The sequence below is a fragment of the Hermetia illucens genome, chromosome 4 (assembly GCF_905115235.1).
Source record: "Hermetia illucens chromosome 4, iHerIll2.2.curated.20191125, whole genome shotgun sequence".
Taxonomy (NCBI): Eukaryota; Metazoa; Arthropoda; class Insecta; order Diptera; family Stratiomyidae; genus Hermetia; species Hermetia illucens.
The window spans coordinates 128,812,408-128,825,088 of record NC_051852.1 but is presented as its reverse complement, the minus strand read 5'-3'; positions in this window follow the sequence as shown (position 1 = coordinate 128,825,088).

Below are 12,681 nucleotides of genomic sequence, written 5' to 3'. Positions count from 1 at the left end.
CTTAGGTTTCTTGAAGAAACACATGTAAGGCCTTGGGTTCAATTCTTATGATTTTAGCGAAGTCATTCGGACGTCATTTGCACCGATAAATACGCGCTTTATTACCGCGACCAACATAAACCTGGCATGTGACATTTTACCTGTTTAACACTGTAATTTCGGAGCGACTCCGAATATCAAAAAATCACTTTGCCCATATATTCTACACTATATCTAGACACAATGGATTCAAAGAAAAAAAAATCGATTCCTCAGATCCGACACATGGGATGACCCGCTTAAAGAACTCACTGAGCCACAGTGTTGGTCCCAGCTCTTCGCTTTCTAGAGCTTAGATACGATATCGACAGGCCCTGTTGCTTTCCACATTCATTTGATTACTTGACTATTTTGACAGGTAGAATTGCTCCAAATGGCGGTAGTACTTGGGGCAGTGGAAGATGAAAAGTTCTTCCATTGAAATCTGCTCGAAATTTTATCGACATCCATTCGTGGCGACTCGTCGATCGATAAGCAAAGTACAGCAACAAAAGTGTTTGATATCCTGTGTGCGTTGGTGTCGGTTTTCGACAAGTCGATGCAGATCTCTCTCGTCATCCCGAGTGTCCAGTTTATCGTAAAGATCTTTGCAATGGACTGCTCGAGCAACAGCGATCGCTTTCTTTGCTTCCCGATTGGCATTCTTGTGCTAATTGACCAGCGTTTAATGGTCAAGAAATTTATTGTGGGGCGGGGGCGTTTCTTCTAATAAACTTTCATTTGCGCATCGTCATTCCAAAACCAAATACCTTAGCTAATGAACCGCTTATCAGGCTTAGTGTTCCCGAGGGTTGCATATGCCGCTTCGTGAATTGTGCTTTTAGTTTGATTCGACAATTTTTCCACATTCGTTGCGTTAGTGAGATCGTTTCTTTCTTTTTCTCATATAATCGCCAGTATTTAATGCGTTCAACCTGCTGTTTTATCGATGACTTGATTCGCAGCAATCAACGGTTTATGTTTAGATCCGATGGTCTCTTAGGGAACGCTTTTTAAGTCAGTGACGGCGTCTTATGAGGATATAGTCGATTTGCGTTTTACTGTTCCCACTATAAAATGTGGGAAGATGAGACTTTTCTCCCATGGCATCTGTACCGGATTTTTCACCCATATGATTATTAAGATCACCCGCAATAACAATGTAGTCATCGGCAGGCACGTTGGAGGTCACTGTGTCAAGCAGTTGCCAGAAAGCATCTTTCTCGCTATTAAGTCAACCTGTCTGTGGTGCGTATTCGGTAAAGAATTGAATCGTACGAGCAGCTGATATAATGGTGAACTTTATCAGCTGGTCATCGATTCGTCCAACTTCTTTAATAGCATCATGGAAACCCTCAGAAATAGAAATGTCATCATATTGAGTGTGTGGGCTATCAAAATACAAAAATTTATAGCTATTTTTATCGCGTTCGTGTTCTATGTTGCTGCTATGTTGACCTTATACCATCGAGTTTCTTGTAGAGCGCTTCTTCTGAAGGGCTTTTGCGATCTTTCTAGTGAGGATACCAATATTTAGCGTGCAGACACGTATTCGTCTTGCTCGAACTAATTTACTCACGTCCTGACCCCGTCCATGCCTCAAGATCCCTTGCTAATTTCCTTCTTTATCTGAGCTTGGGACCAGGACGCTATGTAAATAAAATAATAATTACCTACTTCAATTCACTTGTTCTTCTCTAAAAACGGTGAATGCTGAGTTCGTTCAATCTATCTTTTGGGAATGGAACCCTTTTGTTTATGGGAATCTGTTGCCTCATTGATCACATTACGGTCGTTGGACATTGATACCAGGAACTCCGCCCACGGTATGTTTCATCTTTACAACCACTATCAGGTCATCTGGATCTCAAATTTTACGCGCAATTTCCCAAGAATTCACGTGCGCTTTCATGCTTCATTTCCACATAGTTCCTGCAAGGGTATCAACTATTCTCGGTAACAGTCGCCAGGGCTTCCTCCGACTCGCCAAAATATCCTCGTGCAGAAACTCCACAACCGCAGAATGAGGAGACTAACAAAAGTTCGATAAGTTATATAACAAAAAATAAAGTGTTATTTTTTTTCCATCTTCATTAATTCTTATCGGCACATTTTCCGAGCATAATTCCCATTGATTTCAAGGCATTTCTTAAATTTGTAGACCTACCTTTTGAAAGATAATCAACTTGAGGCACCAAATACCAGCCCAATTCTATTGCCCGAAGAATGCCCGTTGCGTGTAGCAGATCGGACTTATGCTACCTTGGTAGGCCGCCTGTGTATTTAGCTTACTAATTATAAAAACATTCAATTTTTCGGCGAATTCTCTATTTGAGCATTTAACAAAACGTTCTGCTGCAACGTTGTCCTCACTTGCACCAAAACTAATACCTTTCCTAACATGCTTCTCATTCACATTTTCAATACGGGAAAGTCAAAGAGCTCATCGAACATCGAATGATTTGATGACATCCTAATTGCTCGATATAGTACCCAGCATTAGGCTCCCATATTTCATGTTCTTTCACCGAAATGTTCCTTGCGAACAGCATGCCGAATAATACAATAGAATCAATATAACTAGATTGAGCAGTGACCTTGAGAAAAACAAGGAAGCATTCCTCATTTCTGCTCGTGGCATACCTATAGGTTATTATCCGCGGCCTACGCTCATAGCTGCGTATAATTTGATAATAGTCTCGCTTCCGTTTGGTGACCAAATTATTGAAGTTATCATAATATATTAACTAATCCCTATCTTTAGATTTCTTTTTAATTTTTTTTAACAAATGAAAAAACCTCGGTTACCTCTCATACTGTCCTCAAGCAGAATCAAAACAAGTCGGGAAACCGGAAGCGGGCTTCTTGATTTTTTTCAGATTTTTCGGTTGGGCAGTTTCTGAGAAAGGCCTCGTTAAATAAATGATCACAATTCGACGTAAAAGGATGTAGCTCACTGTTTGCATGAGCGTTCACAGTTCCCACCTTTCCACCAAATTTGGTGTCAATTGCTGCTACAGTCTCCAAGAAAAATGCGTATGACGGACAGACAAACAGACGGTAAACCGATTTTAATAAGGTTTTGTTTTACACAAATCCTTAAAAAAGCGAAATTAATAAAATTCTTTCCTCAACACACAAACCTTGAAATCAATCCTAGTATCTTCGCCCATATTGCAAATCCACTTTTGGTTATGCTAGACTTTTAAAATCAGAATCTATTTCAATAGGATGCATGAGGTCTCTTATACATTTAGGATGTTAACGAGACAGGAAATACCCAAAAGCGTAACTATCAAAAACAAAATTTTTATTTCAACCGATCTTTTTATTGCATCATTTAAGAAAGATGATAATGCTGTTATAAACATACAATCTAAATGGTTCCCGTTAATCCCTATGTAGGGTATAGCGCATTAACCACACCTATACGCCAATGCTGCCGATTCCTGGCAATTTGCTTCAACTCGCCTCACGATTTTCCGAGAAAATTACACACTACTAGACGACATGTAGAAATTTGAAATTGTCTTGCTTTATCTGGACTTGATATGTGATGATTGTTTTAACACAAACATATTATATTACCGTCCACTTATTTTATTTTGTATTTTTAATTGTTAATGTGTTTTCGATGCAACCTAATTTTTATTTTGAAATCGACCTACACCGATCTCAAACACAAAAAAATCTTCAAAGAAAAAAAATATTGAAAACACACGTAGCATTGCACAGTTTACCACATTCCTGCCAAGAAGAAGTTTTTTTAAGTGAAAGTATACAGAGTAAGAGGAGATAAATAATAATTCATAATGAATATAAGGTAAAGCGAAATTTTATTCAATTATTGCATATAGTGACTATGTATAAACGGAAGTAAAGGGCATTCAAAGGAAGCAGTAGGAATTAGGTCCGAAAACATAAACATAACATAAACAAAGCTTGCAAATAAAACTAGTTAGGTGATGTTCAATAAAAAAAATATTACGAGAAACATAAAAATCAGTACTTGCCTATGCATCCGTTTAGGTGAATGTAGAAGAACAAATTTAGGGCGAAAATTGAAATTTTAACCTTGAAAAAGATTATGTTCGATTCTGATTCGATGTATAAAAACCAAAGAAAATTCCTTCAATTTTGAGATATTTTCCATAACCGTCCCAATCACAGAATGACAAACTAATTTCAAGTTTGATAGTATGTATGAATGAGCCCCTCGTCTACATGTATGTCCACCAATTTTACATTTTCTTAATTCTTTCCCAAAGACCACCCTTAAGAACCTAAAAATCATTTCATAAACACGTCAGAGTAATAACGCAAACAGTATAAAGTAAATATTCGTATTGAGTGTATTAGAATCTAGTAAGGAACACATTAAGATATCGAGCCTTCATTTGAACATTTGCGCACATTTTTCCAATTAACAAATAGCAACATCGAAACTATGCAGAAAACAATAATCTGAAGACCAAATGTAATTCGAAATATGCATGTAGATATTCATAACTACATAAAACTACTTAAGTACATAAAGATATTCGAGGATTTTTAGCTCACGTTCGTTATTCTTCCCTTCTAAAAAAAATTCATTTAAATATTTTTTACAGAAATGTTTATAAGAGAAATATAAGAATTTCATTCACATTAAATACACATTTTAAAAGCATTAATAAATACATAAAATCTATTTACATTTATTCATATTCAAAATCATTTCGGAAAATTATTAAAGCTCTATTATATACAATTAATAGAAATGAAATGTTAATAGACACAGAAAGGAACAAAGCGAACGCAATTTAGACAAAAATATATCGGAATATACATATATAATGTAAAATGTCTTTTATTTAGATAAAGATGTAAAGGCACACTCCCTTTATAGACTCATGGATGGATGGATCTATCGTGCAGGTCCGTCAACACTTAAAACTAGCAAGAAAGCCATAGCATATCTGATAGAACCGTCAAAAAAAAAATGATTTTACGCACGATGCCGACACACTCAACGAAGCTGCAAAGATAGCCGAAATCATCGGCACCCAAAATTCACCGAATTATTAGTCGAAATTAAATACATACATATTAAAATCATTTAATATTCTTCCATGAATAACTACGGTTACACATTTTGGAGAAGTTGAAATTTAAAAAAATCTCTGCCGTCCAAGGTTGCAGCATTACTGTGCACTACAATTAACTCCTCCTCCAGCTGAAACCAAAGGTGGTTTTAGTGGGGACCATACCCACGGCTCCTTCAGCTCAACTACCACAAGTCAAAACGGATGTCTCGCGCGCCTCTTTTCCAGGGTGCGCTTTCTTCTTGGAAAGAGGGCTTTAACTAGACCAAGGAGATCCTCTTGATCGTGCTCCTCAACGTTAGGTTGAGGCTAAAATGTTGTGGGCTTCGATCGAGGACTTTGATCCGGGCGGTGTCCGTCCTAATTAGGACGTGCATGCAAGAGTGCAGATCTCTGGGCACGCCGTCTGCGCTTCTCGTGTAGTTGGGGAATGATGGTGACTGCAGCTTTCGCACTACATAGTTAAGTACACCCAAATACCCGGTGGTGTTAAGTTCCGACCTAATGTCGAGTACAGGATCGCTGAGGAGTCTCAGGTTTTCCCGGCATATCAAAGCGTGGAATCCATTCTCGACAAAAGGAGAACAGATAATGCAGAAATGTCTTTCAGAGGTATCGCCTTAGGCCACCACGAGAACCTATCGATGATTGTAAAGCAATACCTAAAACCGTGCGATTGTGCAGAAGCGTTTGGTGAACTGAAGGAACACGCATACCTCTATCCTCACATATTCTATAGTCTAGTAGTTCTAATATGCAAGATGTCTGGCTCAAAAACTAATGTTCTTGTTCATGCACGGCCAGAAATATTGGGATGGGTCCCGTGGATCATGAACGCCGTAAAATACTTCCTTACGTAAATCGGGTGGAATTTATAGCCTTGGTCCCGTGTCTGAGGCCTCGCAGTATACTCCCTAGACGTGTATTTGAAGTTGGTCCTAAGACTCTGATAATGTGGTGATAAAACGTCTTGTTCAATGTCGGAGGTGAATTTGGTGATAGAGCTCAAGTACTGAAATTGGCTAGTGGACGCTTTGTCGAGCTTTTATTTCAAAGCAAAGGTGAGTGGCTTATGGTCTGCGAACACTGTGAAGGAAATGCGGTAAGGATTTAATTGCGAGACATGCGACTAATCATTCACGATCATAAATACTGTAGTGCCGTCGAATGAGATTCAGTTGCTTGAGAAATAAGCTCAACGGCTACCAAATTTGGTTCACTTCCCCTGAAGAGCAACACCTATAGCGAAATCTTAGACATGGACGAATACGGCTAGGAGTGGATTTTATTGAGGGAATGTCAGAAGTGCAGTTCGACCAGCTGGTGCTTGGTGGTGTCACACACCTGAACAACCTCCGGGGACCACGCAATCAAGCGGGAGTTTTTGGTCTTCGGCCCAGACAAGTAGGCAGGATATGAAACGACGGTGAAATTTAATATGCCCAAGAACCTTCTCAGATTCTTAACAGTTATCAGGAGTGCGAAGCTCGAAATCGCTTTTATTTTAACTGGGTCCAGTTGGATGTCTTCAGGGGTAAGCCAGTGGCCGAGGAATCGCACTTGCGATTGTAAAAATTTGCTTTTCTAAACGTTGAGTGCTAGACCGGCCTCAAGAAGATGTTGGAAAATGCACTCGAGATGTTCTAAATGCTCAGACTCAGAAGAAGACGCGACCAGAACATCATCCAAAAGAACAGAGCACAGAGTGAATGAATCTCTGACAGGTTTGCCCTGCATTGCATAGTCCAAAAGTTATCTTAGCGAACTCGAATAGTTCGAAATATGTACATATTACCGCTTTCGAAATGTCTTTGGAAGCCATAGGGATCTAATGACGTCACTTAACTGAGTCCAAGATCGAGAAAATACGGCATTTGATGTAGGGACCATGTTAAGTGGCGAAGACCAAGAACTCTCTGAGGGTCTACAAATACCCTGCTTAAAAAGTTCTTCTAACTTTTATGGCGCAACTGCAAGCTTCTGTAGTGGTAATGAACACATATAGGAAAGCCAGTAGTGTTGATGCGGTGCTGAACTTAGAGAGACTATGCTTGGTAGTGATGTTACAATATTTTTGGAGAAGTCGCGAATACATGGGTCGGCAACGTTATCAAAAATGAGAGAAAGATTGCTGTATGCGCCGGATTTTTCCGGATGACTTAAAGCAAGTTGTGGAGTCAATGAGGGACCTGTTAAATAGCTCCACTAGCAATTTAAAATGGCACAGGTAGTCTACGCCCAAGATGGGAATGCTAATGTCCGCGATAATGGAACTCAAAAAAAATGCTCGTCGTAACTCTAGACTCATGCCTACATGCAGATCGATAAGGAATTTACTGCCGCGAATTTCAACGATTGCAGTGATAAATTATAACTCCGGGATAAGGAAAGGACCGAGACTTCAGCGACTGTATCGACTAGGTAGTTGCGCCGGCTCAAAGGGTCGTAAATTGTGAAGCAACGTGATGCTGCATTTCGAGTAACCTTCGCCAAAGCTCCCGCAAATCTATGAGAAAAGGCAGAGATTGGTACATTTCCCGGGACTTGCCGAAGGTCCTGATGGGAGGCGGATCTCGACGATTGCCTCTGTCAACTTAGAAACGGTAGCTGTTAACGCTGCCGCGAGTCACCTGGCTTAATGATATGAAACACCTCACCAAACCACAGGTTGCGCGGGGACCTCATGAATTCTATCCACCGTGGCAGCTAACGTGTAAAAAGACACCAAATCCGGACATGCCAACCGCAGCAATATGTACCCTAGAAAGTCAAATGTACTACAAGGCGCGCTCTTTTGACTTACGGGCCAATTTATGACTGCAAGATTCCGGGCAAGTTAAGGAAATTGAAAATTGTACAGTGCTATGCCCCAACGGAGAATTCCATTGAGAAAGACAAGGATGCTTTATATGATTAATTCCACGCAGTTCAGAAGAGGCTTTCTAAAGGTGATATTGTGATGGTGATGGGTGATCTGAATGCCAAGATGGACTTCGACAACACCTTGCTCGGATATGTGATGCATAACAAGAGAAACCCTGAAATCGTTCTCGTAAGGATTATAATCTGATCGTTGCTTTCGTTCGCTTGCGTGTTCAGCTGCGACCTTCGAAATTCAACATCGACGTGTATATGATTCAGTTGTCGTTCGATAGTGAGAGAAATATTTTGTTGATCGGGCACTGAGTAACATGCCTGAGAATAAAGTGAAGGACGTTGACTTGTTTGGTTGGCGAATTGGAAGTCTGAGAACAGATTGTTTCTATCTCCATGCGAGCCGAAAAAAATAATCAAAGGAAATCTTGGAATAGCTTCCCTATTTTGCAGCAAAAGTCAAAACTAAAATCTATGAAGGTACTGTGTGTGTGTGTGTGTGTGTATGGGGAGAAGCTACAGCTTCTGAGCACTCAGGCCGTGTTGGCCCATTGTACTCGCCTCCCCCGTCTAACGGAATATTCCGGATTCGTTAACGTATCGCAGGATTTCCGTTAGTGGATGTGATGCTACCCGTCGTAATTGGAGAACATCGGCACCAAAGATCTGATGCCTGATGCGTCCATAGGCGGGCATTCACATAGGAAATGCTCCGTGGGTTCCGCTTCCTCATTACAGGAAGGACACGTATCATCTTCGGTAATTCCTATTCTGAATATATGCCCAGCTAGTGAATTATGGCCTGTCAGAATGCCCACAATACACCTGCAAGTCCTCCTGCTTTTCGACAGGATAAACTTTGCGGTACGTATGTTGGGTTCTGGCAGGAAAAGTTTGGTGTGTCGAGCAGCATTTAGGCTCTGCCACCTGTCATTATGGGAAACTTGTTCCCAGTTTTTGAAAACAGATTTAGCCAATGCCACTGATACTCCAATTGCTGGCTCCGGTCCCGGCATAGGGGAGATTGACCCCTCTTTCGCTAAAGCGTCCGAGATTTCATTTCCCTCTATGCCACAGTGACCAGGTACCCAGAGTAGTTAAACCGTATTGAATCTAGACATAGAGTTCAAACGGTTTCTGCATTCCTGAACGATTTTCGAGGTGATCAAAGGACTGCTCAATGCCCTCAGTGCAGCTTGACTGTCACTGCAGATTGCGATGCGCCTGCCCTTCAACCGCTCGTCAATCTCCTAGTTTGCCACCCTTAGGATCGCATAAACTTCGGCTTGAAAAACCGTTGCATATTGTCCCAAAGGGAAAAGCCCACTTCTCGTTTTTATTCGAGGGGTAGACTCCGGCTCCAGAACCCTCTTCTGTTTTTGAGCCATCGGTGTAGAAGACTTCCGTATATCCCGCCACGCATTCCTCTGGGTCTTCCCAGTCCTCTCTATGCTTCAGGGTAACTACATATCTTCTACCAAACAGATGTATGGGGACACGAGAATCGGAAGGCATTGTAAGAACTGGATTCACTCCTCCCAGTAACTCTTCCAATGCTCTGCGCCCCCCACATCCGTTGTTTTCCCATAGATCTAATCGAATTAGCCTATGAGCTGCTCTCATTGCAGTGCTTTGAATAAATATATCCAGGGGCTGCAAATTGAGTAGTGCATTCAGAGCTGCGCCAGATGTCGTGCTCATGGCACCAGTGATACCCAGACAAACAGTTCTTTGCAGTGCGGCTAGTTTACGGTGAAAACCTTTTTGTCTCACCTTAACCCACCACACTACGGATGCATATACGAACATCGGCCTAATGATGGCAACGTATATCCACATTACCACATGAGGCCTGAGTCCCCATGTCGAGGCAAAGGTCCGTCTGCACAGCCCATAAGCTGTGAGAGCTCGTTTCATCTTTACCTCTAAATGTTTGTTCCAAAGAAGTTTTTTATCTAGAGTGACCGCCAGATATTTCACTTCTTCGGAGAGTTGAAGGGTAGTACCCCTCATCTCAGGGAGGCAAAGTCCATCCAGTTTTCTCCTTTTTGTGAATAAAACCATTGTGGTTTTATTTGGATTAACTGACAAACCATGTCTAAGGCACCAGCTGTCTATCAAATCAACGGCACGCTGTATATTCCTACACACCGTTCCAAGATCCCGATCAACAGCAAGTACAGCCACGTCATCAGCATAAGCTTGAGCGTGTATTGGCAAATTTTGCAGTTCGCATAGCAGCGAGTCGATCAGCATACTCCACAGAAGCGGCGAAAGCACACCTCCTTGGGGGCAGCCCTTCGTTGCCTCCGTAGTCAGGTAGCGGTCGACCCCTAACTCAGCGCACAGCAATCTTTGCGTTAGCATAGCATGGATCCACTTAATTAAAGCATCATCAACACCATGCGCTCTGGCGGCATCACAAAGTTTTTGAAAAGGCGCACAGTCAAAAGCCCCTTCAATGTCCACGAACACCCCCATCGCGTACTCAAAGTTGCATCCTCTATCTTTGTGACCAAAGAATGAAGAGCAGACTCACAGGACTTTCCACGTTGGTAAGCATGTTGGTTTTCACTAAGTGGGTGTGACCTAAGTGCGTTTCCACGAATGTGACGCTCCACCAGTCTCTCCAAACCTTTCAGCAAGAATGAAGTCAAGCTGATCTGTCTGAAGTTCTTTGGATTAGCACGTAGCCCAGAGCAAGACATCCTCGAAAAATATTTCTTAGAGGTCGCTCTAAATGCTCCATACCCTCCTTTAGCATTGCCGGATAGATGCCATCCATGCCAGGTGCTTTGAAATGTTCAAAGGACAGTATGGCAGCTCTCACCTTTTCATGGGTAACAACCGCTTTCGCAGTGTTCCAGTTCCCCTTGTAACACTTGCGTGTTGAAGGGGTTGCAAGAACCGTCAACTCTCCCCCTACCACTTCTCTCACCCGTTCTCCCGGGTGGTGTACTTCCAGGAGGGTCTGTACTGAGCCCAATCTGGAGCTCGTGAAAGTACCGTCGGGTTTTCTAAGAGAATCCAACTTGGCCGACTCATCCCTTTTGAGGACTCTGCACAGCCTTGACGTCTCCCTTTCGCCTTCCAGTTCCTCACAGTACGCACTAAAGGAGTCTCGTTTCGACCACCTCACGAGCCTCTTATATTCACGTTGTGAGTTCCTGAAATTTAACCAGTCTTCGTTCTTGTTACTTTTGCAAGCACGATTTAGAAGTCGCCTGGTTGATTTCCTGAGTTTTTGCAGTTCTCGGTTCCACCAAGGAACCCTTTTACCGCTTTGGCCTCGGGAAATAGGACAAGCCTCTTCATAGCACTCTAAAAGTGTGCAGTTCAGAGTTTTCAATTCATCTTCCAGCACCAAAGGAGTCCTTAGTCGCCTAGGGAACTGTACTTTATTGCCAAGAAGTTCATTGAACTTTGCCCAATCCGTTTTGCTAGGGTTCCGTCTTTGTACTGCAGACTGTTCGCCCGCAATAGTCAGATTGAATTCTAGATATCGGTGATCTGACAGTGAGACCTCGTCTAGCACTCGCCAGTGTGTAATCAACTCTAACAATTTTGGGGTACAGATTGTTAGGTCAACTACTTCGCTTCTTCTCGGTCCCACGAACGTAGGGGCGCACCCTACGTTCGCAGTCATAAGACCAGCTGAAGTGATGAAATCAAATAGCTTCTCTTCTCTTGGATTGCATTTGCTACTGCCCCAACAAATATGTTGAGCATTCGCATCGCAATCTATTAAGAGTTCGAGACCACTTGATTCTGCATACGCCACCAGATCCCTAAGTTCTTGCGTCGGTGGAGGATACAAAGAATCATAGGGTAAATAAGCGGAGGCAACTATGATGTTTTTCCTCTCGCCATTTATCTGAAATTGTATGATGACCGTAGCTAAGTCCTGGGAACAATATTGTCTCAGCATAGTTGCCTCTAACCGTCTTGACATCAGGACGCAAGCTCTCGGTCTTACGGATCTTTCGTCGTAGAAGATCCTAGCCCCCTTTACTGATCCAATGCCACAGATTCTGTTAAATCGAACCCACGGTTCTTGCACCAAAAAGATATAGGGGAAATCCTGTAGCTTTGTCATTCTCGCTGCCAACAGGTAGGACGGAGCTTTGGCATGCTGCAGGTTGATTTGACCAATCTTTATGTTTTTCGACATAAACTTAGTCTATTGTCTTATGGAAAACAGTTAGAAGCGTATGCGGCAGTCCGCGTATGACGGGGTTTCCCCCACACCGTACCGCCAGAGACTCGATCCCCTCATGATTGATTTCTCTGAGAAAAGCCGTACTTGGAAGTACCGCAATTCCCATGTTCTCATCCACGAAAGATCTCATCTCATCCCGCAGAGCATTCGTCTGTTTTCCACTTAGCACCTTAATTGGTTTGCGGTGTCCGGGTTGCATAGATTCGATCACTCGAACTGGCATCAAGTCAGTTTCGTTCACGTCTCTGGCTTCCCTTCCTTCCGCCTGTTCTTTGGAAGGTGTAGGAGAAGTTACTAGCAGGTAGGATTCACTCTGTAGTCCCTTGCCCAGTGCGAGCCCCCATACGAGGTTCCGCCCCTGTATGCACTATCCTCCGCGCACGTCTCCATTGTGGGAGAGCGCATCGAAGATGCTGCAATTTGCTCTATGTTGTGTGAGTCGAAGACCATCATTGTTCTTCGCTCTCAAAATGGAGATGATGCCCT